The sequence below is a fragment of the Alexandromys fortis genome, unplaced genomic scaffold (assembly GCF_014885135.2).
Source record: "Alexandromys fortis isolate MF-2015 unplaced genomic scaffold, M_Fortis_MF-2015_v1.1 scaffold_22, whole genome shotgun sequence".
Lineage (NCBI taxonomy): Eukaryota > Metazoa > Chordata > Mammalia > Rodentia > Cricetidae > Alexandromys > Alexandromys fortis.
In genome coordinates this window covers 574,303-601,090 of record NW_026067900.1, presented here as the reverse complement: position 1 = coordinate 601,090, position 26,788 = coordinate 574,303, and the positions used below count along the sequence as shown (strand labels likewise).

Here is a 26,788-nt window from a genome sequence, read left to right as displayed (position 1 = left end):
CCTGGCTAGTAGAAGCTCTGAGACTCTAGTTTGTGCCTGAGTAGCTACTTTATAAGGCAGGCACCTTTCCACCATTCCGCTTCTTGAGTAGGAGATCTGCCGAGACACGCTCTCTCGGGCCCAGGGACCCGGCTGGCTGCCTTCACCTTGCAACCCTCTCGTCATCGCAGAGTTCCTCCCACTTCATCCCCCACCTTGGGTTTTAACCAGAGACCACCTTTCTAGAAGATATAATTTACACACCTTAAAACTCACTTTTCAAAGTGTACAATTTAATGTATTTTAGTATATTTGCAGTTATGCAGTGATTACCACGCTCTAGTCCCAGAACATTTTCATCAACCAAGGAAGAAACCCTCCGTCCATTACCTCCCATTCCCCCCAGCCTCTGGAAACCACTAATCTACTCCTGCCTGTGAACCTGCCTACTCTGGACATTTCAGATCAGCAGGGTCATGTGATGTGTGGTCTTTGTGATGCGCTTCTGGCGGCTGATAGGATGTTTTTGAGATTCGTCCACATTTCAAGCACCAGGACTTCACTCTTCTCGACTGCCAGGAATTGTTCCGATGTGTGCTTCCTGCGTGTTCATTCATGAGCTGGGGGATATTTGGACTGTTCCCACCTTTTCCCTCTCACGAGGATGGTGAGCAAGCCTTTACGTGGACGTACATGTTCATCTGAAAGGTTAATTTTGTTTGATCATGTAGTCACTCCACATTTAATTTGCTGAGGGAAATGCCACGTTGTTTTTCGGAGAATATTCTCCGCAATGTTCTGATCTCTTCCTAGATTTGAAAAAGAATACAACGTAGTCAGAGAGATACAGGAAGCCATGAAGCGGAAGAGGCAAGACACAGCTGATGTCACTGAACATCAGTCTGTAACCACAGTGACTGTCCAGGCCTGAGGCAGTCTCACAAGAGTGGCCAAAAGAGGAATTTGACGAGAATGCAGAGAAAGCAGGTGTCCGGGGCTTGTGGCTGGAGACTGCACAGAGCACAGGACTCTGGAGCCCTGAGTTCAAATCCTTCCTTGTACTCACTGAAAAAAGAGTCTTTCTCCTTCTGGGTGTCTGGTTTCCCATCAGTGGAACCAGATGCATCTTCATTCTATTGTGCCCCCTCCCCCACACTTACTGTCCCCATGACTCTGGCTTGAGCTATTCAGGTGTCAGAATGTGTTGTGGAAATTGCTAGAGCTGGCTCGGGGAACTACAGGTACGCCTAAAGAGGAGTGAGGGGGGCTCCCAGCTATCTGCTCAGGGACTAACAAGCCTCCCAGGGATGGGGTGCTCAGCACTGCGGACCGTCAGGTGGGGACCCCGGTCTCGGACATCGCACAAATGAGGAACACGAAACAGCAGCAACAGCCCCTGGGCCACATGCTACAAGTGCAGGCTTTTCTTCCAAGGAGTAACGTTTGTTTTACTACAGGAGAGATGAGGCCGTTTTACTCCGCTGTTTCCTCTTAATGGAGAAACCAGAAAACGACCTCTTCAGCTCTAACTGTTAAGTGGGACTGTTTGAGTTCTAACCAAGAAAACAGGCAGCAGTGGTGGGACCTTTAAAAGACTGTGCGAGGCAGCTCTGCCTTGTCTTTTACTGTGACAAGGATGGATTACATGGAGGCCTGGGAAGGTGAAGGCACTTCTCTACCGCCCAACTGCTTGAATTATAGGTATCCACCAGTGATGAGATCTGACTTGGCTTTTTCTCCCCAAGTTATGCAACCAAAGTGCAGTCTACAACAGCAGTGTGAATGGTCTGGAAGCCTGAATATCTGGCTCTTTACAGAGATATCTCACTGACCCCTGGACAACCCTACACAGACTTGCTCAGCTTCCCACAGCACACAGCACAGGGCAAGACCTAATAACACCCTAACCTTCAGAAATACGCATTTGCTTACAGTGTGAGGTCATTAACTCCATGCATGCTCCAGTCACCTCGTACTAAGATGTGCTGGGAAGAACAGGACATCAAGAGCTAGGCACAGTAGAGCCTGGATGCCCCGCCAGAGAGCTCAACGTGCAGTGTAAAGGCGCCCCCTAGGGGCCTGCTGGCGTTGCAGAGCCCAGGATACCCCCGCCCCCCCAAGAATTCACGGAGGCACACACAGGTCCAGTGGAATGAGAATAGTCTAGGATTTCTAAAACCCAGGAAAGACTTCAGGAACCCATAGGACAGGACAATCCTAAGAAAGATATTCGATATTGTGACGCTTCGGGAAGAAAATTTCGAGTTATCTCTAGAACCTCAGGTTTAGAAGAAAAACTCTAGCTGGGCAATGGTGCCACATGCCTTTAGTCTCACCACTCGGGAGGCAAAGGAAGGTGGATCTCTGTGAGTTCAAAGCCAACTTGGTCTACAGAGCAAGTTCCAGGACAGCCAGGACTGCTACACAGAGAAACCCTGTCTTAAAAAACCAAAGAGAGGGAGAGGGAGAGGGAGAGGGAGAGGGAGAGGGAGAGGGAGAGGGAGAGGGAGAGAGAGAGAGAGAGAGAGAGAGAGAGAGAGAAGAAAAAGAAAACACTCTAGCTCTGAAGATGCTAAAAGGTTTAGGTCAATTTTGCTAAAATCAAGAACTTGTATCCAACCAAACCATTACACAGCAGATGAAAGGACAAGCCAGAGGCTGGGAGCTAACTGACATAACAGCAAAGAGCAGCTACAAATCACAGAGAATCTGACACCCTCTTCTGACCTCCTCCAGCACCAGGCATGCATGGTGCACATTCATGTATACAGGCAAGACTCATATGCATGTAATAAAAATAAATCATTTTTAAAATTAGGGAAAGGTCAAAACAGGGATTTCAAACATGGGAAAATATAGAAGAAACACAACCATGAGAAGATTCTCAACCTCCTTAGTAACAAGGACAATGCAAATAGAAGCCAAAAGGAGATGCAGACCCACAACCACCCAGTTCGCAGAAGACTGCCCAGGCAAGGGCAGCAACTCAGAACAAGGAAAGTTCTTATGTGCTGTTGGACAGTGTTAAGTGCTAAGCCACTAGCAACAGCTTGGCCTTAGCTGATAAAATCAAAAACAGGCATGTCATACGACTGAGCAGCGTCACATCTAGATCAATACTACCTCTTACATGCAACCGGAGACATGAACAACCGTTGTTTTATAACAGCCCGAAACCGTAAATAACTGAAACCTCCCTTCTCTGGAGGAGCAAAAGTCACAGCATGTTACCACGCCAGAACACTGCAACGCGTGAGCTACAGCTGTACCCAGCAGCAGGAGAATGGGACAGGCAAGCAAGCTATGGGAGAACACCTGCAACTCGGTCCTCTTGGTGAAAGCACAGGGAGTGGAGAACTGAAACCATGCCGTGCCTAGCGACACCGCACATAGTGAAGCTCTGTTTAAAGAGCAAGGGGAGCTGGAGACATGGCTCGGTGGGTGCGACCGCTTGCTCTGAAAGCCCGAGGACCTGAGGGCCTGAGTTTGAACCCACAGCACCAAGGTTAAAAGGCTTGTGTGCCTGTAACCCCAGCAACGGAGAGCCCAGATGTCTATTTCATGCTGTATATATTCTTTCACAAGTGAACTTCTCACCAAAGCCCTTTTCCTGAGAGCAAGAGCCAAGTATTATAACAAATCTCTATAATCATGGCACTCAGCAGACCAAAGCAAGAGGATCACAAGTCCAGAGCCAGCCTGGGCTACATAGGTCTAAAAGAAAAAAGGAAAAAGAACTGGGATTTCCAAAGAATAGGCAGACTACAATCAAATGCGTGCGTGCGTGTGTGTGTGTGTGTGTGTGTGTGTGTGTGTGTGTGACTGAAACACACGAGTTTATCTGAGGGTAGAGAACCATTAGGAAGTGAGTTAGGGTTGTGGCAGTAACAGGGAGTGCCTTCTCTGTGCCAGGTTCTAATTTTCAGAGTCTCAGTGGGTAGTAAATGCTGCCTTGTCAATCAGACACAGCCAAGAATAAGCCAAGTGGCTGCAGTTCTGGACGGCAGTGAATTAGAACTTACCGCTGTATCTAACAACCCCTCTGTGACATTTGCCTGACATTTCAGTCTGTAAGAGCACTCCCATGTGCCAGCTCAGTCACTTCCCACAATCCTGCAGAGAGGTAGCCAGAGAAGGTTATTAGTATGCCGATTTCATCTTATTTTAAAACCAGGGTCTCATGTACCCCAGACTGGCCTCAAATTTAACTAGGTAGCCGTGGATGACCGTGAACTGTTGATCCTCCTCCAGGGCTAGAGTACTGGCTTTATAACCACCACACCCAGTCTATGCTGTGCTAAGACTCTAACCCAGGGCTTTCTTTCTGCATGCTAAGTGAGCGCTCTATCAACTGAGCTACATTTCAATCCCTTATGCGATTATTTACTTCTTAAGATGATTCTTTTTAATCTGATAAACTATTAAATTATAAATAATATCTGATGTTTTATTATTTACTTGGTATCATGTGTGCAGATGTGCACTTGAGTGTGTGCCAATGGAGGCCAGCATAGGACATAAGTTTTGATATCCTGGGAGACCAGAAGGCAGTGTCAGATTCCCTGGTACTGTTCCCTGGTGCTGGAGTTACGGGCAGTTATGGACATTGAGAACTGAGACACTGGTCCTATGCAAGAGCAGCTAACACTCTTAACCCACTGAGCCATCCCTCAAGCCCCACCTCTATGGCTTTTTTAAAAGAAAAATAAATCAAACCACAGAAAGGCAATAATAATCTTCTATTAGTCCCCTGACACACACCTGTCCCCAACCCTGCAGCACCTCCTTCTCCTTCCTGGAAACAGGGCAGCCTGCCCTAGGCCATACTCCTTGTATGCCCCTACTCATAAACACCCTGTTTCTCTCATCTTGATTTATGCTTTTTGTGGTCCTGATACGTAGGGACCTTCTGATTCTTCTTTAAGGAATTTTGCTTAGCTTTCTCGATGTCTGTCTATATGGACTCTCTTTTCCTTTTCTTGGTCTTTTTGTTTGGTTTTGATGAAGGTCGTACTGTGCTTCCCAGGCTGTCTTCAGATTATTGGGCTCAAATAATCCTCCTGCCCCAGTATGCTAAACAAGGCCCATGGGCTCCTGCCACCTTACCCAGCTCTAAGTGGAGTTCCAGTTCCTATCATGTGTTATCAGCGTTTTGACACTTGTCTTGACTAGTCTGCAAAACTTCCTTGCCCTCCAGAGCCAATGGCATAACTGGGAGAGACCACCGAGAACTTATTCTGTCATGTCATGTGGTCTGGAAAACTTTAAATGAGACAGTGCCTACTGTACAGTCTGTGTTAACTGAATGACTATCCCTCTTCACCCAGTGATTCCAGAGAGAAACAGTGAAGTATTAAACCAAAAGGCCATCGCTGACAGTGAGCTCCTCCACCCTCCCGCAGGCTCAGTTTCAACACTTCCAGTCCATTTCAGGAGAAAGACTTCCAGGCTGGGAGTGTAGCTTGCCTAGCATGCGCAAAGCCCTGGGTTCAATTCCAAGTGGTAGACAGCTGTAATTCTAGCCCTTGGGCAGTGGAGACAGGAAGGAAGATAGAAAGTTCAAGGTCATCCTTGGCCTGTAGCCTGTCCCCCCCCACCTTGTGTGTGTGTGTGTGTGTGTGTGTGTGTGTGTGTGTGTGTGTGTGTGCATACAGAGACTTATGTACTGGCAAAACATCACAGCAACTAAAAAGACACTATTGTTGCAGTACTTTGGGCTCTCCAAGCAAAAAGGTTCAGAAGTTTTGTTGGGGGGAGGACACAGGCAAAGAAAATTGACCCCCAGTTCTGAGCTTGTTCTGTATCATCCAGGCTTGGGGAACCTGCAGGCGGGCTCAGGGTAGGAGGGATAGGGAGAGAAAGCAGTCAGGAGATAACCCCGATTGTTCGCACTGAGATTGGTGGAGGCTGTAGCGCTAACCCTTATTATCTAAGCAGCAGTAGAGCTCCAGCTGCTTTTCTCCAGGGAGGGCCCTTCCAGCTGAGCCACTCAAGGACACACTCCCTCTGCAGAGCTGCCTGGGAAGGAATGAACTCTCCGATCACATGATCTTCATTTGCATGTTTATTACCTGGGCTGGTGTCCAACTCCTGCTCACACACACTGAGAAGCCATGTCCTGTCCACTGGTGGGTTGATCAGGCCAAGGGTGACTTTGGAGTCAGTTTTCTCACTTAATGGTTCTGGACAGCAGACTGGACTTGTACTCTAGAGCCTGGAATGAAAAAGCTTCCTTGAGAGGATTCCAGAAGGAGGTGTCAATTGAATGAGTAATAAATGACCTTCTGACTCTCAGGGTGTCGTGTCGGGAACACAGTTTTCTTTTCAGATGCTCTTTTTATCTATGAAGGAAAGACATCTGACAGGAACCCATTGACTTCTTTAACCGCAGCGTAAGCAGACATTTTATTCCTGAGCAAATTGTAAATAGTGCATGAATAATTAAAAAAAAAAAAAGAACCAGCCTAGTGCTAGCCAAAGAAAGCTAGATTGAAGAAAAATTGGGAGCCCAAGTTCAGATATGAACTCTCAGTAATACTTCAAAGCAACAGTCTTACATACCCCCGCCCTGCAACAGGCAAATTCACTGGGGTAATGTCGGCGGCACTGTAAATTCTCCATGCTTCTGTTGGGAAGCAATATGACAGCGCACAGGCAGGGCTGTATTATGATCCCCGAGAAATGGGGCAATATAAAGTCAGCACTAAAACATTAACAGCAGCAATAGCTATTATAGTAAACGAAAACCCCCGCAGTTCTAGGCTTAAGAGAATTGCTCCGTAGATTCTGATGACAGCCTCACATTCGTCTCTCCCGGAGCGATCGGGCGTAATTAGGGAGATTAGCAACGCTGAGAGATGTTTATAATGAGAGAACCATCCCAAGCTCCGGGATAACATATGTACTCTGATCGGAGCTCTGTAAAAATGCCCATTCCAGAGTCCCAGGACCAGAAGGTATTAAAATAAACCCGGCTGTAGTGCTCGGGAGGCGAGATGTTATGTTCCACATGGTTTTTAATTTCCTCCTAGATGCCACTTTGTCTTCAACTAACTAGAGAAAAGAAAGCACAACAGTTTAAAAAGGAATTCATCTTTCTGCCAAATTCTCCGCTAGACAGTAAGAAAGGCAGGAATCCTGCCTAGCTCGCTCAGTAATATTTGCCAAAGTGTGTGGCTGGCCCAGGCGCGATGTTCTGCGAGTGTCCGTGGACTAAGGATTGGGGACTGCCGGCCTCTCTGAAGGATCCCGTGAACAACCGATGAAGGTCCCCTGCTTTCGCGGAGATCTATCTTGCCAATATCTCCACAGTCTCCAAAACCTAACACACTTCCTTCTACAAACAGCCTTTAGAGGGCCGCTGTCTCCCATCCTCCACAGTTTGATCGGCAAAAGGAAAACATGATCTTAAGACTTCCCTTTCTGGGGCCAGCCTGGAAGAGGGGACCCTTTCTCTCTGATACAGAGGCTTCGCCTTGGGCCAGAAGAATGATCCCCAGTCACCCGGACGCTAACGCTTCACACCAGCAGGTGGCAGTCTATGTCCCTCCTTCCTGTAGAGAACCAGCACTTTCCATAACGTCTGCCCAGCACTTTGATAGTGAACTGTTCAAATACCAGTACCCAATCAACCTCCTACAGATCTTAGGTTTGCCTAATGTTGTAAGAAGTGATCCCTCCCCTCACTCTTCCGCTGAGGAAACTATTTCCACAGAGGCCAGGAGAGTGTCCATGACCAGCTCCTCAAAGAGCAGCCCTGGGCGGAAGGGCAGCTGCCAGGAGCCAGCTCTCCTTGCTTAATGCCCTCCAGGCTGTTGAGGTTATAGCAGTCTGGAAAAAATAAAAGCAAGCGAGATGTTTCTAAATCCAGAACAAAAACGCCTTCTACATCACTTCGTCAAATTACAAAATTGATCAGGCCTTGTGACCTTTGGGTTCCCTTTAGAGAAGGAAATGGCATTTAAAAAAAATAGAATTTGTCTGTAAGTATTTTATAAAACTGGGGCTGGAGCTCAGTGGGCAGAGTACTTTCCTGACATGCATGAAGCTCTGTTTAAACTGCACGGAGTGGCACATACGGCACATGCCTGTAATCCCACACTCAGGAGGTAGAGGCAGGAAGATCAGAAGTTCAAGGTCGTCCTCAGCGGTCTAGCTAGGTTGAAACCAGCCTGGGATACCTGAGACCCTGAGACCCTGTCTAAAATAAATACAACCTCTGTGCGTGTGTGTGTGTGTGTGGTGTGCGTGTAAAGCAAAGATGTATACAGAGATGCATATAACTGTGCTTAACGTAGCAGTTAAAGCCTAAGGTAGTTCAAATGACCTACTATGGGGCAGAACTGAGGAAATTGTGCTGTGGTCCTACTGACACTGCCCGTGGTCTGCATAGAAGCAGGGCTGGAGTCCAGCCTGCGGAAGGAATAATACTATGTTGGACACTAAATCAATATTTCCTGACTTTGGGGTCAGGTTCTCTAGAAAGACAGCAGCTGCAAAGGGAGCTTGGAGTGAAAAGATCACTTACTACACAGATGGCACCAAAGTTCAGGCCTACAATACTGATTTTCTCCCATTACACAGAGACTCCGCAGGGCAAGGAAGTGTAATTACATAAGCCATAGCCACGAGAGAGGATCTAACTTCTTGGTAACTGGAGACACTCACAGAATTCCACCTTGGAGCACATCCAGGCTCTTGCGTCCATCTACAGATCCTGAAAGTGACTCCCAGAAATCCCCCCATCCGTCTGTGATCTCCTGGGATGAGTCCTTTGGCTAAAGAGAGTATAACTAAGCACTTTTTGGTATTTGTTACTAAAAAGAAAAAGTGGAGCCAGCACTAAGCTGAATGAGTTCATGCAGTAGTGGCAGCTTTGAGAACAAGACCAAGGCTAGGGACACCAGGGATGACCCATGTGCACAGAAGAAAACCACGGTCCCGCCCTGAAATAGAACTGCCCCACACAGGAAGACCTTCTGACCCCTGCTATCAAAACTAAAGACAGGAGAAACTGAGCAACCACAAGCGCCTCAGAAAGCAAACAGGGCCTTCGACCTCGGAAATAATAACTACAAATTGAATAGCTCGGGCATCTTTGCATCTCTGCAAAAGATCAAGGTCGACAAGGAAGCAGGCTGGTGCCCAAGACTGTAACCGTGCTACTGAAGAAGAAGGATCTCAAAGTCAGGGCCTGCCTGGGCTACAAACTAAGTTCAAGGCCAACTGGGCAATTCAGTAAGACCTTCTTTCAAAGTAAAAAATTAAGAGAGTTGAGCTCAGGGGTGGAACACTTGCTTGGCAGCACAAAGTCACATGTTCATCCTTCAGTGAGGCACATGAGTGTGCACACCCATGCATGTGCACACACACACACACACACACACACACATTTATACGTGCATACGTAGGCATGTGCACACATCTCTGAAGGATTTCTTGAACATTACCATGCTTTTTTCATCCACAAATCAGCCACCAGAAGCAAAAAGTAGTTAAGAATTCCTTTCACTCTTTGCTACCACACACATGTCTTTTCTCCTTAAAACAAACAAGAAAAAGGAACCCTTTCAGTTGATACACAGGCAGGCCTGGTCCTCTCCCAGCCCTCCCTGGCCTTCTCTTGCAACCCTCCAGGGCATTTCCTGATCCAGCAAAGACGTGGTAAGTGCCCAACTCAGCAGCCTCTACAAACCCATTTGGCCAGTACACACGTTGGAACCAGTTATTAGATATTTTTAAACATCTCCCGAGAAAGATTCTGTAAACACATGAAAAGGAGACCTTATGTCAGAAGGAGACAAAAGACAGAAGGCTAGAGAGAGATTCTATGGCCGCACAGAAAAATGAGGCAGAGCTTGGCATAGTAACTATAAGGAAGAGCAAAGGAAAACCTTATGTTTACATAAACCAAAAGTTTCTAAGAATTTAGAGTCTAATAGCTGAGTGGTGGTGGCAGCGCATGTCTTTAATCCCAGAACTCAGGAGGCAGAGGCAGGCGGTGTATAGAGTTAGTTCTAGGACAGGCTCCAAAGCCTGTCTTGAGAAGTCCTGTCTTGAAAAACAAAACAAACAAAGATTTCAGAGTCTTAAGTTTTTGGTAAATTAGTAGACAGGAAATTTGAGCAAGATTGCCAGTTGACTGCTCTGCAGCCATTTCTCCTCTCTCTTAAAGGAAAGTAGCAATTCTATTCACACTCTTGCCCTCCCAATAACTAAATTTTTGGGGAAAGGTTAAGTCCAAGGTTGTCCGGGTAACTAGGGTGTGGATCTAGATTTCCTGGGCTCGGTGTGAAGGTCCCGTCTTCTTGCCACACAGTATGGTATTATCAGTGAGGTGGAAGGGGAGGTCAGCAGGGAGAATTTCACAACCTTCCGCTTGTTCATAGAAAGGGATAATGGTGGGGCTGGAGGTGGGGCTTGAGAGACAACTCAAGAATCAGGAGCAGTTCCTCTTCCAGGAGACCATGGTTCCATTCCCAGCACCTGTGTGGTGGCTCACAACCATCTGTAACTCCAATTCCAGGGAATCCAACACCCCTCTGGCTTTCATGGGCCCTGCATGATATGGCGCACAGACAAAATGAAGACAACACACCCAAACACATAAAAAAAAAAAAAAAAGTTCAGAGAAGGAGGAGGAGGAGGAGAACGGGGAAATGGCAGAAACAACTGTCTCTGTTTTTCTTTGAGGATGTCTAGTCCCAAACCAGACATTAAAATGTGTGGCAGTAGCACACAATTTAATCCCAGCACTCGGGAGGCTGATACAGGCAGATCCTTGAGTTTGAAGCCAGTCTGGTCTACACTGTGGATTTCAGGCCAGCAAACGCTACATAGTGAGACCCCCATCTCAATAAACAAACACAAATCAAACAACAACAACAATAACAACAAACTAAAGCCAACATTTTCAGCCCCAAACAGAAAGCCAAGAGAATCTCAAAGAACTCAAACCTCAGTCGTGCCATCTTTAATCATTTAAGTTACCCAGCCTTGGGTAGACTCAGCTGTCCACCTCCTCCTTGCTTAACCCCCTTTGTTTAGTAAGCTCTTCTGACATCTCCAGCCACACCAACATCAACTGTGTGCTCACAGTTTCGGTCACATCATCTGATCACTGCAAGGTGCTATGTGAGCATTTGCAGACGGGATGGCTGAATGGGAGACTTCCTTGTTCATATAAGAGGGTACTAAGGTTTTTGGTGGTCTGTCTTGATGGTAGTTTCTTTTTTTTTTTTTTCTTGGTTTGTTTGCTTATTTGTTTTTGGTTTTTCGAGACAGAGTTTCTGTAGAGCCTTGGCTGTCTTGGAACCAGCTCTGTAGGCCAGGCTGGCCTCAAACTCACCGAGATATGCCAGTATCCGCCTCCCCAGTACTGGGATTAAAGACTTGTGCCACTCCTGCCCCCATCACCACCAGGATTTTTTGTGTGCATGGGGTGAGGGGAACTGTTGATTTTTTAAAACAACCATTCAAAGCAATAAGTGCTGTTTTAGGTGGTGTGGCTCCGGGACGTTAGTGTCAGGAGAATTAGCAGTCAGGCTTGGGTTTCACTCTGGCTGTTACCGGCCAGTCAAGGGCCCTGAAGGCAAATTACTCACCTTCACTGAACATACCTGTAAAATGAGCCTAGCAACCACTAAATTATAGGGCTGCCATAAAACTTAAATGAGAAACCACAGAACCTGGCACAGGAAGGGTCCAGTCAGTATTGGTTCCTCACCTCCTCAAATCCCTCCTACACGAGGATGCCAGAATGAATTGAGATGAGTTTCTGTGGGGCTGGGGAGTGGGGAGAGGGAGGAACACGGACTCAGATATGTCAACAAATCAGCCCAGCATCCAGCATTAACATCACCAGAGATGAAACATATGGGCATCAAATGCCTCCCAGGACTATGATATACCAGACGAACATAGCCTCATCCTGGGACACTCCTGCCAAATTGCTACAACACGAACTTGTAAGGAAACATCAAACAAACCCCAGATGAGGCTTCCTATAAAACAGCTAGCCCAGACCGTTTTAGAAATGTTGGTTGTCAGGAAAAACAAGAAAATAAAGGCCAAGGCACTGTTCCACATTAAAGGACATAAAACACACATGGCTGCTAACTGTGACGCACGGCCTACGGCTTTCTTTTGCTAGCAAGGACTTTATTAGGACAGTTTATGAAGTCTAGTAAGATCTGTATCTGGTGACATCAAAGTTAATTTTCTAGTTTAGACAGTTATCTGTAATTATATATGAACATGTTCTTGGAGGGGAAGAAGGCTGTGAGCACAGCTAACCCAGGTCAAGTTCCAGAGGACCTGAGTACGAGTTCTGGAGCCTCTGCTGAGGAGGCAGAAACAAGCAGACCCCAGGACCTGATAAGTCAGGCAGAGGAGCCAAACTTGTGAGCCCCGAGCCTCAGTGAGAAAGCCTGTCTCAGAGTATCAAGGAGACTTGGCTGGGTAGTTCAGAGCCTCCTGCTGCTCACACACGGAGGACCTGAGTTCAGTTCCCGGCATCCGCGTGGCAGCTCACACCATCTGTAATTCCAGTTCCAGAGGATGCAACCCTGTCTTCTGACCTCCGCAAGCACCAGACGCACACATGTGGAACACATATAGCACAAGCACCAGGCACACACACGTAATACATATACAATACAAGCAAGCAAACGTATACACATATAAAAAGTACATAAATCTGAAAAAAAAATTTAAGTGGATATCTCCTGAGAAACCACACTTGGAGTTGACTTTTGGTTTCTACACATATGTACACACAAGTACATCTACACATGCATGCACGTACACACATACACATAAAGAAAGGAAAAGAAACGTCCTTGGTTTTAGAAAAAAAATACACTGAGTTAATAGAGAGGAAAGTCTGGAAATGACATAAACAGCTCAGGAAAAAATGACTTTATATTTCTAGAGATGTAGATAGACGGACACAATGTTAAGTCAAACATGGAGAACCATCAGCGTTGGCCAGGTATAGTGGTGTTTGTAATAGAATACTTGGGGGGCAGGGGCAGGGAGGTGAGGAGATGGAGGCCAGGCAAGGCTGCATGGCAATTTAGAGGCGAGTCAGAGCTATGTGGTAAAAGCGTATCTCAAAAAGAGAATAATATAGTAGCAATAATAACAATTCTTAGGGAATCTAGGTGAGAGGTATCTTGAGGTTCTTTGTGCTATTTTGCAACTTTAAATCTGAGATTATTTTAAAAGAGAAAACTCAAAGAAGAAAGCGAAGCCAAGTCCTAAAGGAGAGTAGGAATCTGGGGTAGGAGAAGGAGGACAGGAAATTCATTCCAGAGTGAGAAAAGTCTTCAGGAAGCCACTGGGTGCTGGCAGGCTCATTTTCTTCACACTGTACCACAGTTGAGCAGACCGAGGAGTCACCATCCACTAGGCAGACTACAGAGAAGGACCCTTGGGGTATTTGCTGTGGATTGTGAATGAGCAGGTCAGTGACAGAGGAAGCTGCAGCAGGCTCGGGAAGTAAGACCGGACACATTGGTGGGGCCCAGTGTCAAAAGACTGTGAATGCCTGACAAGGCTGTGGGACTTTATCCTATAGGGTAGCGGGGGAGGGGCAATTCTAATTTGCTCTATTTGTATGGCAGGGGTCAAGGGTCAGCTAGCCAATCTGAAAGGGCAAACTATGATTTTAGAAGGTAGAGAAGTGAGCACCTGTAACCGGACACAGTGACATACACCTTTAACCCCAGTCCTGGGGAGGCTGTGGTAAGAAGACCTCAAGTTTGAGTCCAGCCTAAACTATGTAACAAGAACTTGTGCCTGTAAATCCAGGAAGCCTAGCTACCACCTATCCCACCAACTTACTCTGATATAACCACCCCCATGCCTGATTTCCAAACATTTGGACGTGTCAGTCACACGGGGACTATGGCCAAGCCTGCGGTGACCTCTTCCGCTAGCTGAAGGTGGGGGTGCTTGAGGCCTGCTCAGCAGGCAGTTTGTACTACACAACAGTAAGGCATTATAAAGCAAATAGAGCCGATCCATTCACGAGACGCTCGGGCAAATATTTGGCTGATGCAACTGTGTGCTTAAGACTTGGAGTGAAAGGACAAGAGAAAGGGGGAGGGGTGGGAAACGTGGAGCTTGCGTCTCACTGGGGGGTCTCACACTGTGCATCCCAAACGGCAAAGGGACGTGTTTCTCTTACTGTCTGGAACAGAAATGTTATCTTTTCGTCTTCCTAGCCTACTGGGGATATACCCATGGCATGGAGTAGTGTTCGGAGCAGCCTGTGGAATGCTCATAAAGCAAAGTGATCCCCACTTGTAGGGAGGACTGTCCCCCAACAGACCCTGGGTTCTTTCTCAGCTCCTTCTCAGGCACGGAAGTAACGATGATGACACAATGCACCTGTAGGTGTCAGTCACCCAGGAAAAGGCTTTCCTCGCTCGACACCTAACCACAACCCTGCAAGGTAGATTTCTTATGCTTGAGAGATTGCCGGCTTGTCCTTAGCCCCCACAGTCACTGAGGGGCACAGTCAGAACCAGAATCCAGATCTTTCTCTCTAAGAAAACTATAGCCAGTTGGGCTTGGTAGAGCATGCTTTTAATCCCAGCACCTGAGAGGCAAAGGCAGGTGATCTCTGTGAGTACAAGGACAGCCTGGACTACAGAGCTAGTTCCAGGACAGCCAGAGCTGTCACACAGAGAAACCCTGTTTTGAGAAAGAAGAAGAGGGGAGGAGCAGGAGGAGAAGGAAGAAGAAGGAGGAAGAAGAAGAGGAGGAGGAGGAAAGAAAGAAAGCTGTAGCTATGCTTGTACCACACCATCTCCCATTCAAATCAGGAAGGAAGACCCAGTTAAATAAGCAAAAGCATCTGTCATACCAGGAGTCTCAACATGAAGAGTGAACAGGAATCACCAGGGTCTCATTGGACCCACCAGCACCAGGCCCCAGGCCCAGTTTCTCATTCATGAGGCCTTAGATGAGGCCCATTCATCCGCATTCCTAGTGAACCTGGATTTGGTGCTGATGCTGTTGGTCTTGGATCCTCATTTTCTAGAAGGTGCTTTCTCTGCTCATTCTGTTCAGGTTGCCTCTCTAAACTCTAGTCCCTTCACCTCCCTGAAGAAGGAACCTGCACAGGGACTGCCTTCCCTTGGTTCCACTGAGTCTGCAGAGAGCTTCAGGACACGATTGTAGACTCCACCCTAACAGAGCCGCAGGGTTGCCTGGCCATCTCTTCCTGGTTCTTTGCAGAGGTGCCTCTCTTAGGTGTTGCTGTCCCTCTGGGGCTGTGAGTCATCTCAAAGCCTTAAGGGTCACTCACTAGGACCTCCGAGACTGGTTTTCACACTCAAGCGAGGTCTGTGAACTCTGGTAGCCTTTGGACTTTGGACCGGGAATGAGAATCCTCTATTCCAGGGAAATGTGACAGCGGAAGCTGTCCCTGTACCCTAGGACCCTGCTTCTTCTTGGAAAGATGAGCTTTCTAGCAGCTTGTTGACTTTGCCCGGTTACAGTTTGACTAGCGAGCATGCGCTTTAAAGATACGTGGGCGCTACTTCTTAGATGAGGTCTGTGCAAAAGGAAGAAACTAGCAATGAGAGCTCGTATGTCTCCCACGTGTGAGGCACATACACAGAGACTGCGTGCGTCCCATTATTTATTCTCCTCCATAATTCACAACTGTTGCCTTCGCAGGTGAAAAGTTGAGATTCAAAGCTCAGTGACGTAGACATGAGCATATAGCTACGTAGAAGCTGAGCCGGAATTTGAACCAGGTCTGCCCCTGTTCATTTCTTTCTCCATCACAGCATATTGGTTCACAGGGTTAACGTTCTCTACATAAATCTGGCATCCAGTGGTTGAGTTTTGGACCAAATATTAGGCCTATCCCATGGCTTACTAATACAACCTGTGGGTCATCAAATGGTGGTCTGTGATGGGGAAGTCATGGCAGGTCCAGTTAGGGAGTCTGGTAATGGGAATCAAGAAGGGAGGAAAGGAATCACCGTCAAGTACCAGGTGAGCAGGTGAGAGGTGCCGAGTCCCCTGAATCAGCAGCCAGTGTGACTAAGAGCAGACCACAGCATCACAGAATCACACGAGTCTTGAAGAAAAGACAGGGTGAGACCAAGGCGCCTTATCTCAGGCAAAGTCAAACAGGGAATGTTCTCAAGAGCCAGCTACCACCTTTCTGTTCAGGCTCAGCCTGTGTGAAGGGGTCCCCTGCCTTTCATGTCTGTCAGGTGTCTGCTTCGCACCCAGCATGCGCCAACTGTGAACTTTTTTTTTTCTTCAAAACAAAACATCCTTCAGAGAGCTCACAGCTCAGGTGCTAAGCAACTAACTAAACCCAACCAGAAAGGCGTCTTTTTAAGATGGCGCTTTGTCAGTTAGAGCACCAATTCACATGTGGACGTAACATCCAGTGACCCACATAGGTGGCCACAGGGAAGAGAGGACACAGAGCCAAGTGAACATTCTGCCCGTCCACTCCTGACATCTCACAGGCCCTTGTCGTAACACTAGACAGACCAGAGTGGGGATGGGGAACTCCTTGGAGGCCCAGAGAGGAGGTCTTTCCACCAAAAGCAAGGAGGGGTGTCCCACACCATGACTTCAGTGTCTTCTATCTCTTAGCTGTTGCTGGGAGAAGGCCAGAGTACTTGAGACCAGCCTTTGTACCTTTCCTGCTGCTGTCTGCCAAGGACTACCTCTTCGATCTATCTCCTATGACAGATCCCTCCAGAAGAATCAGACTGCCCAAAGTGCTGGCATCTTAGGGCCTGATGGGTGACAAGGGCTAGATTAGTGGGGGGGGGGGGGAATCCCCCTGTGCCCTCCATTTTCCTAGAAAGATTTTTTTCATGTGTCTGTATGTTTGTGGGGTGTATGTGTGTACCTTATGTATGAGGGAGCCATATCGAGTTCAGAAGAGGAGATATCGATTCCCTTGGAGCTGGAGTTACAAGCGGTTGTGAGCTGCCTGATGTGGGTGCTAGGAACTGAACTCAGGACCTCTAGAAGAGCAGCAGCTGCTCTGAACGGCCATCTCTCAGGTCCTTCACCATTCTTTTTTCTAAAGGACTGTTCTCCTAGAACATCAATCCTGTAACAACCACAAGAGACAATGGACGAGGGACGAGGGAGCTGTAAACAACAAGTCTCTGTCCACTGAATAAAGGTGCTAGGAGCAGCAAGAGTCAATGAAAAGCTAGCCAGGAGGAGAGATTTCAGTGTGGCTCCTAACCACTAGCAAGACAAAAAGCACACTTTGAATTAGAACTCAGAACGGCTTTACCCTTTGAAGACTAGGAACAGGGAAGACATGAGGAAGGATCCAAAAAGAAAGCTTAAATATTAGCTAGGTGACAGGGTGTGGGGTGAGAAACTTGGGGCTGCCTGGTTCCCACACATGCACATAACTCTCAACACCAACATATCTGGGTCCCTCAGAGCAGGTCCAGGATGATCTCTGCCTGAGGAAACCTGTACAACACCCACAAGGACTCAGCCCTCTCTCCAGCATTAGAGGGATGAGGCCCTGGCCAGGAGCCGGGCGGTGATAACCCAGGCAGTAGAAGCCCCGGGGAAGTTACTGTGAACAAGTAACGCACCCTTCTCTGCCATCAGCATCATTTACCTCCCCGAAATCCCCACAACCTGCGCTCCTACACCCAAGCAGCCCAGCACAGGCTTACTGTCTGCTGAGAAGGAGCCCAGACCAAGAAGAGTTAGGACAATGACATTACCAACTACACAACACTTGGGATCTTCACAACCAACAGAGCTGCAAGCCTCAAAAACCTTAAAAGGAATTATGTTGTTCACTGAGTACAGGCCAGACCACGAAGAGTTAATGCCACAGGGGGAATGAAACTAATTTCACGTTGGCCCACATCAGAGTGATGATTCAGACAAACCCACTAGACTGGATTAATCCACAAGACAACTCTTGGGGTGGTTTGGTTTTCCAAATGTGGTGAGATTCACGTACTGTAAGGTCAGGCATTTTGAGATATAGGATTCGGTGGCATTTTGAATATTCACAGTGTCCTTTAACTACCATCTCTCCCGAGTTCTAGAACAGCTTCACCCTCTGCCGCTGTGGGCTGGATTTGTAACTGAGGGACTATGAGGCTTCAGGAAAGAGAAATGACTGACTTCGGTGCCTTGAGATAACACAGGACCTGAACCCAGATCCTCTAACTGCCTTGAGAGAAGAGGGAACGTTTGTCTTCAGACTTGAGACTTCCCAGTTCTAAAGCTGATTTCTTGCCTCCCCCCTCCCATTCCGCCCTGGGCTCAAGTACCTGGCACACAAATGGGTAGGGTAAGACTCTGCCAGATTCCTTCGCTTCCTCAGGCTCCAAAGAGTCCTCATTAGCATCCAAGTGACAACCAAGGTCCTGTTATGTAACGTATATCAATAGTGCAATCACCAAGCAACCTGTTCTGACTGTATAGACCACAGGAAGTGCTCTTCCACCCCTGGCTCTTCCTACCCTCAGTAGACTTGCATCCTTTGTCTTCACACCTTGCATGTCTGCATGTCTGCAACGAATGAGGACCCAAGTTTGATCTCCAGACCCCGTGTAGGAAAAACAAAAAACCTACATATGGTGTTTGGTGGGCAATTCACTTATAATGCCAGAGCTGTGGAGGCAGAGATAGGAAGAGAGTCAGAGCCTTACGGCTCACACTGCACAGCCATTCAGCCTAGCCTACTTGGTTAGTTCCAGGCCAAAAAGTAAAAGAGAGAAGGCAGAACCTGAGGAACAGCACTCCAGGTTGTCCTCCAGTCTCTACTGCAGATGCATGCACAAGGACACACATATGCACACGCATGCACACATTCAAACAAGTCTGAGAAGATGTACTATAAACAGTGATGTGCTGCTGATGGCAATTCACAGCTATGAGGAGTGTCGTTAATTTTTTTCTTTTGCTCATTTGCATATCTGCTAAGCTTCTTTGTACACACCTATGTCCTATGTTTTACAAAAACAAAACACACAAAAGAATGGTGTAGAAGAAAAGAATTCTTGGGCTGGAGAGATGGCTCAGAGGTTAAGAGCACTGGCTGCTCTTCCAGAGGTCCTGAGTTCAATTCCCAGCAACCACATGGTGGCTCACAGCCATCTATAATGAGATCTGGTGCACTCTTCTGGTCTGGTAAAATACATGCAGACAGAACATTGTATATATAATAAATAAATCTATAAAAGAAAAGAAAAGAAATCTTGCAGGGTTTTATTTCCTCTGCTGGGCCTCAGTGGACCTGATGAGTATCTGTGTCTGCTCTGCTCTCCTTTGTGGACCTGGGGCACCTGTTCATTGTGCCTTCCCCTGATGTCTCCATGATGTACTCAGGAATCAATTACCCAGCTCAGGAATGGCCTCCACCTCTGCTCTCTCTAACCCCCTCCTGAGTACAAGTTCCTGATGCCTACCCCCTCCAGGCTTCAAGAACCTGAGCTGGGACTTCCCGGCCTGAGGTCCCTGGCTTTCCTGCCAAGCAGTGGTATCAGAGTAATGGGCTTGGCTTCAGGCATTCCCGGCTATCTAATCTGTTTCCTCCACTCACGAGGCCAGTGTCTGGGCCACAGGCCTAGGAACCTTCTGTGAGTCTCATCCCGATATGATTTCATTACTGCTAAGCAGATGTTTGATTGCCAGGGCAACCAGGAGGGGGCTATTACTTAGTGCACCCTCCACTTGGAACTCAGCTCTGTTTTGCTAGACTCCCCCCAGGCTCTGAGCTCACACCACATTTGTGGTTGTAGGAATGTAAACATTCCTCAGTTCTTCTGGGCTTTCCCTCCTCATCTTATTTTGTCTCTCTGGAAGGTCTGGCTGACATGTCTCTCCTGTAATTTTCCAGCGTGACTTATTTTATTTTTTCCAGCTCACCTTGATATCTTTTTCTCTTCCTTACCGTCTTTGGATGAAAACTGCTCACTGAAAATAGATGATTGTTTTCTTCAGTATATTAAAAACCAACCAGGATGTCAAAATTAAAAATTTTCCAGTAGAGAGAGTGTTTAAGAGGGCAACTTTAACTACTGTTTATTTTCTCTCCTTGATTTGCCCCCCCACCCTTGATTTCCTGTTCTAGTTCCATGGCTGCGTGCACACACACAAACACACACACACACACACACACACAGGTACATACCAGCACTCATACAGAAACACAGGCGCACACACACATTCATGCAGATTGCACAGGCGCACAATGCACACACACCTACACACAAGCACACACACGCACATATATAGGCACACACCAGCACGCACACAGGAGCACAGGCACACACAAACACACACACACACACACACAGGTACATACCAGTACTCACACAGAAACACAGGCACACACATACATACATGCAGATGCACAGGCACACACATACACACACACCGACGCACAAGCACACACGCGCGCGCACATAGGCACACACCAGCACGGCACACAGGAGCACAGGCACACACACATACACACAGATGCACAGGCACACACAAGCACACACACCGACTCACAGGTGGACACACGCACACACATGCACACACATTTAGGTCGCCCAGCTTCCCTGGGAGCAGCTGCCTGTGTCCTGGCCTGTCTGGTGTGACTTCTCCCTCTCCTCTGATGCTCGGAGGTCTCAGCATGAGCGGCGGGGAGCTGGAAGACTCAGTACTAACCAGACTCCCACAGTCCAAAGTGCTCTCTCATTTCAGCTGCTGCCCCAGTTTATCTTTTTAATCTTTTAATCTTTTCTTCCCACCGCTACCGAGAACGGAAGGTAGGGTTTGCACAAGCTAGGGGGACAGGCAACCGACTAGTGAATTATGTCCGCGGCCCCTTAAAACCATTTTAAAACATTCACTTATTTATCTTATATGTACGTATGTGTTTGGGCACACTCCTGTCATATAGTGTGCTTGTGGAATTCAGAGACGGTGTGGGGATCGATGCTCTCCTTCTGCTTTGTGAGTCTCCGGAACTGAATTCAGGGCTTGGCAACAAGAGCCTTGATCCCCTGAGCTGTCTTGCTGCCCCTCCTCTCTTCCCAACCCCTCTGAAACTCTGTGAACGTACATGAATTGGTGCTGGTGCACAGGTGTGTTATGCCTATGACCGAAAGCCAGCACTGGGTGTCTTCCTCAACTGTTCTCTGACTTACGTTTTGAGACAGGGTCGCTCACTGACCCTGGGACTCACGAATCCAGCTGTACTAGCTGGCCGGCAAGTCCACGGATCTTCCTGTCTCTACCTACCCGGTGCTAGAGTTACAGAAGTGCGACTCAGCCCCAGCTATTGTACATGGACACTGAGCATTGAAATCAAACCTTCATGTTAACACAGCAGGCACCATCTCCCCATTTCCTATAGAGCCCTTTGAGTTTTGATTGTGAAACAGGATCTCAGTAAGTTGTCTGAGCTGGTATTGAAGTTACTTCGTAGGCCAAGATGGCCTTGAACTTGAAGTCCTGCTGTCACAGCCTCCTGAGTAACTGGGATGGCAGGCCCATGCAACTGTACAGGCCCAGTTTCTTGCCCCAATCTAAATACTGTTTAATTAGGTTCTATTTTTGGAGTTATGTTACTAAGGAACCTGTTTTCTGGGGAGTTGGCCATCAGCAGCCTTACCCAGCACCTGACCTCAGTTGTTAAATAAATCAAGTCTAATTGAACAGCACCAGGTCCTATCTAACAAACAGAGGACTGAGCAGCTCTTCACTTAAGGGCCAAGGCTCCTCAGTGGCAGCCCAGTGAGTTCTCCCAGGTCTGAGAGGAGGAGCTCACAGTGCAGGGCCCCTTCTGGGAGACTGGGGTTTCCCTTCTTATTCCCTGTAAGCATTTTGTTGTTTTGTTTTGAGACAGGGTTTCTCTGTCTAACCCTACCCATCCTGGAATTCACTCTGTAGACCAGGTTACTGGCCTCAAACTCACAGAGATCCACCTGCCTCTACCTCCCAAGTGCTGGGATTAAAGACGTGCACACCACGGTCCAGCTAACTCTTGTAGCTCTTGTTCTGTGGGCCCATGTTGGTTTCTCACAGCCACAGTCTTATTTGTGTGTGTGTGTGTGTGTGTGTGTGTGTGTGTTAAACACCAGTCAATTGTTCCATTTACAAAAGAAAGAAAAAACACAGAATTTCTGCCCTTAAAATGTTCCCCATCTGCTGAAAGTCAGTGGCCCCAAGATTCCTCTTGCCTCTGAGGTGGGACCAATGGAGAAACTGAAGAGAAGGAACCCAAAAAGCTCCACGTATCAGTCCATTCTTCCTTCTGAAAGCTGGGTAGAAGGGTGTGGAGTCCAGAAGGTTCTCTCCTCCTCTCCTACCTAACACAGCTGATCTATGCAAAGCAGGGAATCCCCTGAGGAACTGCCCTGAAGTCATAAGGCTGAACTAGTGGAAGAGAGACAAGAGAAATTGCTGAAGGGTACAAGGAAAACTGGGACATCCTTCGTGGGGAATCAAGAAAAAGTCCCCTGAATGAGGCCCACCCAGCCTGGCCTCCTGGGATTCTAAACAGGAGCCCCAGACCAGCAGCACACAGCACATTGGTACTAAAGTGTGATGGCAGGCCTGCCTGGGGAAACGCTGCCAGCAGGAGGTGACGCTGAGTCAGGGCTTCTCGGAGACACATCCTTCCGGGGAGGCTTCAGCAGGTAGCAGGAGGGAGGCAGTGAGGGTGAAGCTTATGCAAGGGGTTAGGACTGGACAGGACCACGAAGGTCACCTTTTTATGTGGTAAGGGTTAGGGGGTCTGGGGTCTCCCCAAAAGCAGGAGGATTTCCGGCTGCTGATTCCTGGACAGGGTGCTCCAAGGTGTCCTGGGATGAGAGAACGAGGCTGAGCTGGAATGACCTGTAGCCTGGGTTAGAGCCAGGGAGAGGAAGTCACATCCAGCCTGCGCCTGCTCCTGTGTGCCAGAAGCTTGTTCTGGACGTGGTTTTATTTGTAGTTAATCTTCACAGACCTGCGAAGTGGGCGTTGCGATGTCCAATTCACAGGTGAGGCGTTAGAAGGTCAGGAGGATAAGCAGTTACCCCAAATTATGCCAACAGTAGAGGCTGACAGGGCTCAGATCTGCACTTGAGACTGCAGCTCAGTTGGCAGAGTGCTTGCCTAACACACAGGAAGACCCGGTTCACTTCCTGGAACTGCATACATACAGTATGTAGTGTACACACCTGTAATCCTAGCACCCAGGAAGTGGAACCAGGAGACCCGGAAGTTCAAAGGTCATCTGTGGCCACGTAGCAAGGCTAGCATAGGGTATATGAGACTCCTATCTCAAAAATAAATAAATCAGATTTCCTCCAAAGGTCATAGTATTATACTGCCTTCTGGGCCTCAATTTACCCTTCCGTGTAGTTGGTATAACTTTTTTTTTTTTTTTTTTTTTTTTTTTTGGTTTTTCGAGACAGGGTTTCTCTGTGGTTTTGGAGCCTGTCCTGGAACTAGCTCTTGTAGACCAGNGCTTCTTACATAAAATAAACAAACAAAAAGCAATCTAAATGTACAAAAGGATATATTCAACCTTCATTGAAGTTTTATTTGTGCTCCATGGTTCTGAGTTTATCTTTGTTGTTGTTGTTGTTGTTTTTTTGTTTTTCGAGACAGGGTTTCTCTGTGGTTTTGGAGCCTGTCCTGGAACTAGCTCTTGTAGACCAGGCTGGTCTCGAACTCACAGAGATCCGCCTGCCTCTGTCTCTCGAGTGCTGGGATTAAAGGCGTGCGCTACCACCGCCCGGCTAGTTGGTATAACTTCTGTGACAAAGATTTTAACAACTAATCATAGCGGTTGATTTTTCTTGCTCCTTCCCTTTCTGCACCCCGAGGATGTCAGTATGCACCTCTCTGGGTTAGGCCGCTCTCGGGTATTTTTCAGGACACAACTGTGACTTATGTGTTCCACATCGTACAGTCCATTCCAGATCATTGTCTGTCTCCTGCTTCCGACAGTTACACGTCTTTATCCTGTGAAAACCTGCTGGGGCTCGTCATCTCTCTCTCAGAGGTGCACACTCTCCCTCCAAAGCCAGCTCTTTACACAGGCAGCGGAGTCCGCAGGGGCACACAGACTAAGGTGCAGAAAGGGAAACACCCAGCATACGAGGTGGCCCTGGCACTGTGCCCTCTTCCCTTCAGACACAGAGGATCGTTGGTTCCACTAGGGTTGAGCTGGGCTGAGGTGCGGTTGATGGCCTCTATCTAGACGGCTGCTTCAGAGCACACCTGTTCTACTGGGGCTGAGTAATCAAATTTAATTCCTTTTAGTGTTGAAATATCCATTGCCTAATTTAGTTGTTCTGGGTTAGAGAGCTGTACGTCAATGGTGCCTTTCACATCAGTGAACTTTATCAGTGACTTTACCAATTTCATTGTTTTTGTTTGGCTGCTTAGTGTTTTTTGAGATAGAAGTTTGGACTATGCAGCCCTGGCTGTCCTGGAACTTGCTATGAAGACCAGGCTGTCCTTGAACTCACAGAGATCCGTCTGCCTCTGCCTTCTGAGTGCTGGGATTAAAAGCGTGTGCTGAGATAAAAGTGTGAGGCTGAAATAAAAAAAAAAATTACAAGTTCAAGGATAGCCTGAGCTGCACACTAAGACCACACCTGAAAAAAAAAAAAAAGAGGTCCAAAGATCTTTTGCTCTATTTGTTAAAAAATGCAATCACACAGTCGCAGCAAGTTTGCAGATCTGATCTGACCTTTATTTGTGAGTCTCCATTCAGGCAGCACTGTATTCTAACAAACACAACCAACCAAACATTTCCTTAAGAGAGCCAATGAGGCTGGCTTCCAGTCAGAAAACGGACCCTGCGACAGAAAAGGGAACTGAAAGGACACTGGTCCTTTGAAAGTCACTTTCCCTGTGCAGGTTAAAGCCAGGGGACTTAGCGTGGACACTGACACTGCTCTTTGGGAAGAAACAGCCCTCTGCCCTATCTGAGGATACACTCTTTTGTCTTGATGATGTAACTTTGGCAGAAGTGACTCTGGTTTGTTAGGCGTAGGTGAGTGCAACTCAAACCGACGAGCTTTGAAAACTTTAACATATCGACAACATCTTAGGAATTAAAAATGGAGGGCTTCTGAGATGACTCAGTCAGTGAAGTGTTCGATCTTCACAACTCACATTTTAAAAAGCCAAGTATGGCAGAATAAAGTGGAGTAACTCTGTAATCCTAGTGCTAAGGAGGCAGAAGCTAGCAGACTCCTGGAGCTTGCTGGCCAGGCAGCCTAAGCCATGCTGCAAGTTCCAGGCCAGGGAGAGACCCTGTCGCAAAAAGACTGCGGTGGGGAGTGGGGGGCTGCGAGGCGGCTTAGCAGGTAAAAGTGCTTGCCACACAAGTCTGAGGACTTGAGCTCAGTCTCCGGAATCCATCACGGAGAGAGCTGATTTCCGAAAGTTGTTCTCGGACCTCCACACGTGTATTCTGACACACTTGCATGCCTGCACTTCCTACACACATCATATACACACACAAACATAACTAGACAGCTTGCAAGATGGCTCACGGGTAGGGGTGCTTGCCACTGAAACTGATGACTTAGTTTGTTTCCCAGGACACACATGGTGGGGAGAGAGAACCAACTCCTCAGTTTGTCCTCTGACCTCAATACACATGTGTGTAAATGTGCCTGTGAAGGCACACACACAGAGACACATACAGTAAATCAAAATAAAGAAATAAATGCATGCATTGGTTCTCCCGGGCCTTTTGGCTCAGCTCAAGGGCACTGTATGTTCCTTTCAGTCCAATAAATAAATGTACTTTACATTTTTTTAAAGCGATGGTGCCTGAGGACTAACAGCTGTAGATGCACACTTGCACACACGTGAGCGAACACATATACACACAAAGAGAACTGGAAAAAAAGAGCTGATATAAAAACATATTCACAACATATTTTATGAAAAGGGATTCTACTCTACGTTTAGGGAAAGGAATACTGTCATATATTTCATAAATCTCTATTGTCTGGGGTTAGAGAGAGACAGCTCAGCAGTTAAGAGTCCATACTGCTTTTACAGAGGACCTGGAGTCTGTCCCCAGCAGTTTAAAACTTCCAGTAACTCCAGCTCCAGGGGATTTTGATGCCTCTGGTCTCCTCAGGCACATGCAATCACATGCATGCACATACACGCACGCACGCGCACACATAACTAAAAATAAAATAAATATCTTAAAATAACCTCAATGATCTAGCTCTCTAGAAGGCAGCTGGAATCTGCGCACCAGCACCAGGGTTTCCGTATGTGGTCTGGCTGGGGTACGCGGGGAAGAGGCAGCTTCCCACAGATCTGTAATTGAAGAGGAGGAATATCTTAATAGCCCCCTCAGGTAAGAGCGCATGTGTCATGCAGCCTCCTGAAAACTCCACAGCACACCGGCAGGGTGAGAGGGAAGGCTATTGTGAGAACAGTCTTAACCCCAGAGACTCCTTGGAAGGGCCTCAGAGACCCTGCAGCCCCCCGGATCACACTTTCAGAGCTGCCGTCTTAGCAAGAAATGCAAACAGCCCGACTACTGGCTGTGGTGGGTGGTGACTGAGGCCGCGCGCAGAACAGGTGCTTACCGGATGGGCGAATGGATGAGCCTGCCCAAGCGTCGTGACAGGAGCTGCGCAGCCGAGTCACCTAGCTTCCTGTTGTGACTTGTGTCACATTAAGCCTTCCTCCAGCTGGAGCCTTCTCATTTTCTGAAACACTTGATTTCAGACCAAAGATTAAAAGCCTACTTCCTGTTCTGCCGTGATGTTTATGCTGTTGCAAAACACCCTGCAAGCGCAGGATG

General features: G+C 47.6%; 1 long non-coding RNA gene across 1 annotated transcript; it reads right to left on the bottom strand.

Moving 5' to 3' along the window:
- Positions 1–328: 328 nt before the first annotated feature.
- On the bottom strand, positions 329–26,675 carry LOC126490931 (uncharacterized). The gene is made up of 3 exons (XR_007589275.1): positions 26,571–26,675; positions 6,051–6,193; positions 329–788 (listed from the first exon to the last, which is right to left on the bottom strand). It is a non-coding gene; the product is annotated as an uncharacterized lncRNA (long non-coding RNA).
- Positions 26,676–26,788: the final 113 nt, after the last annotated feature.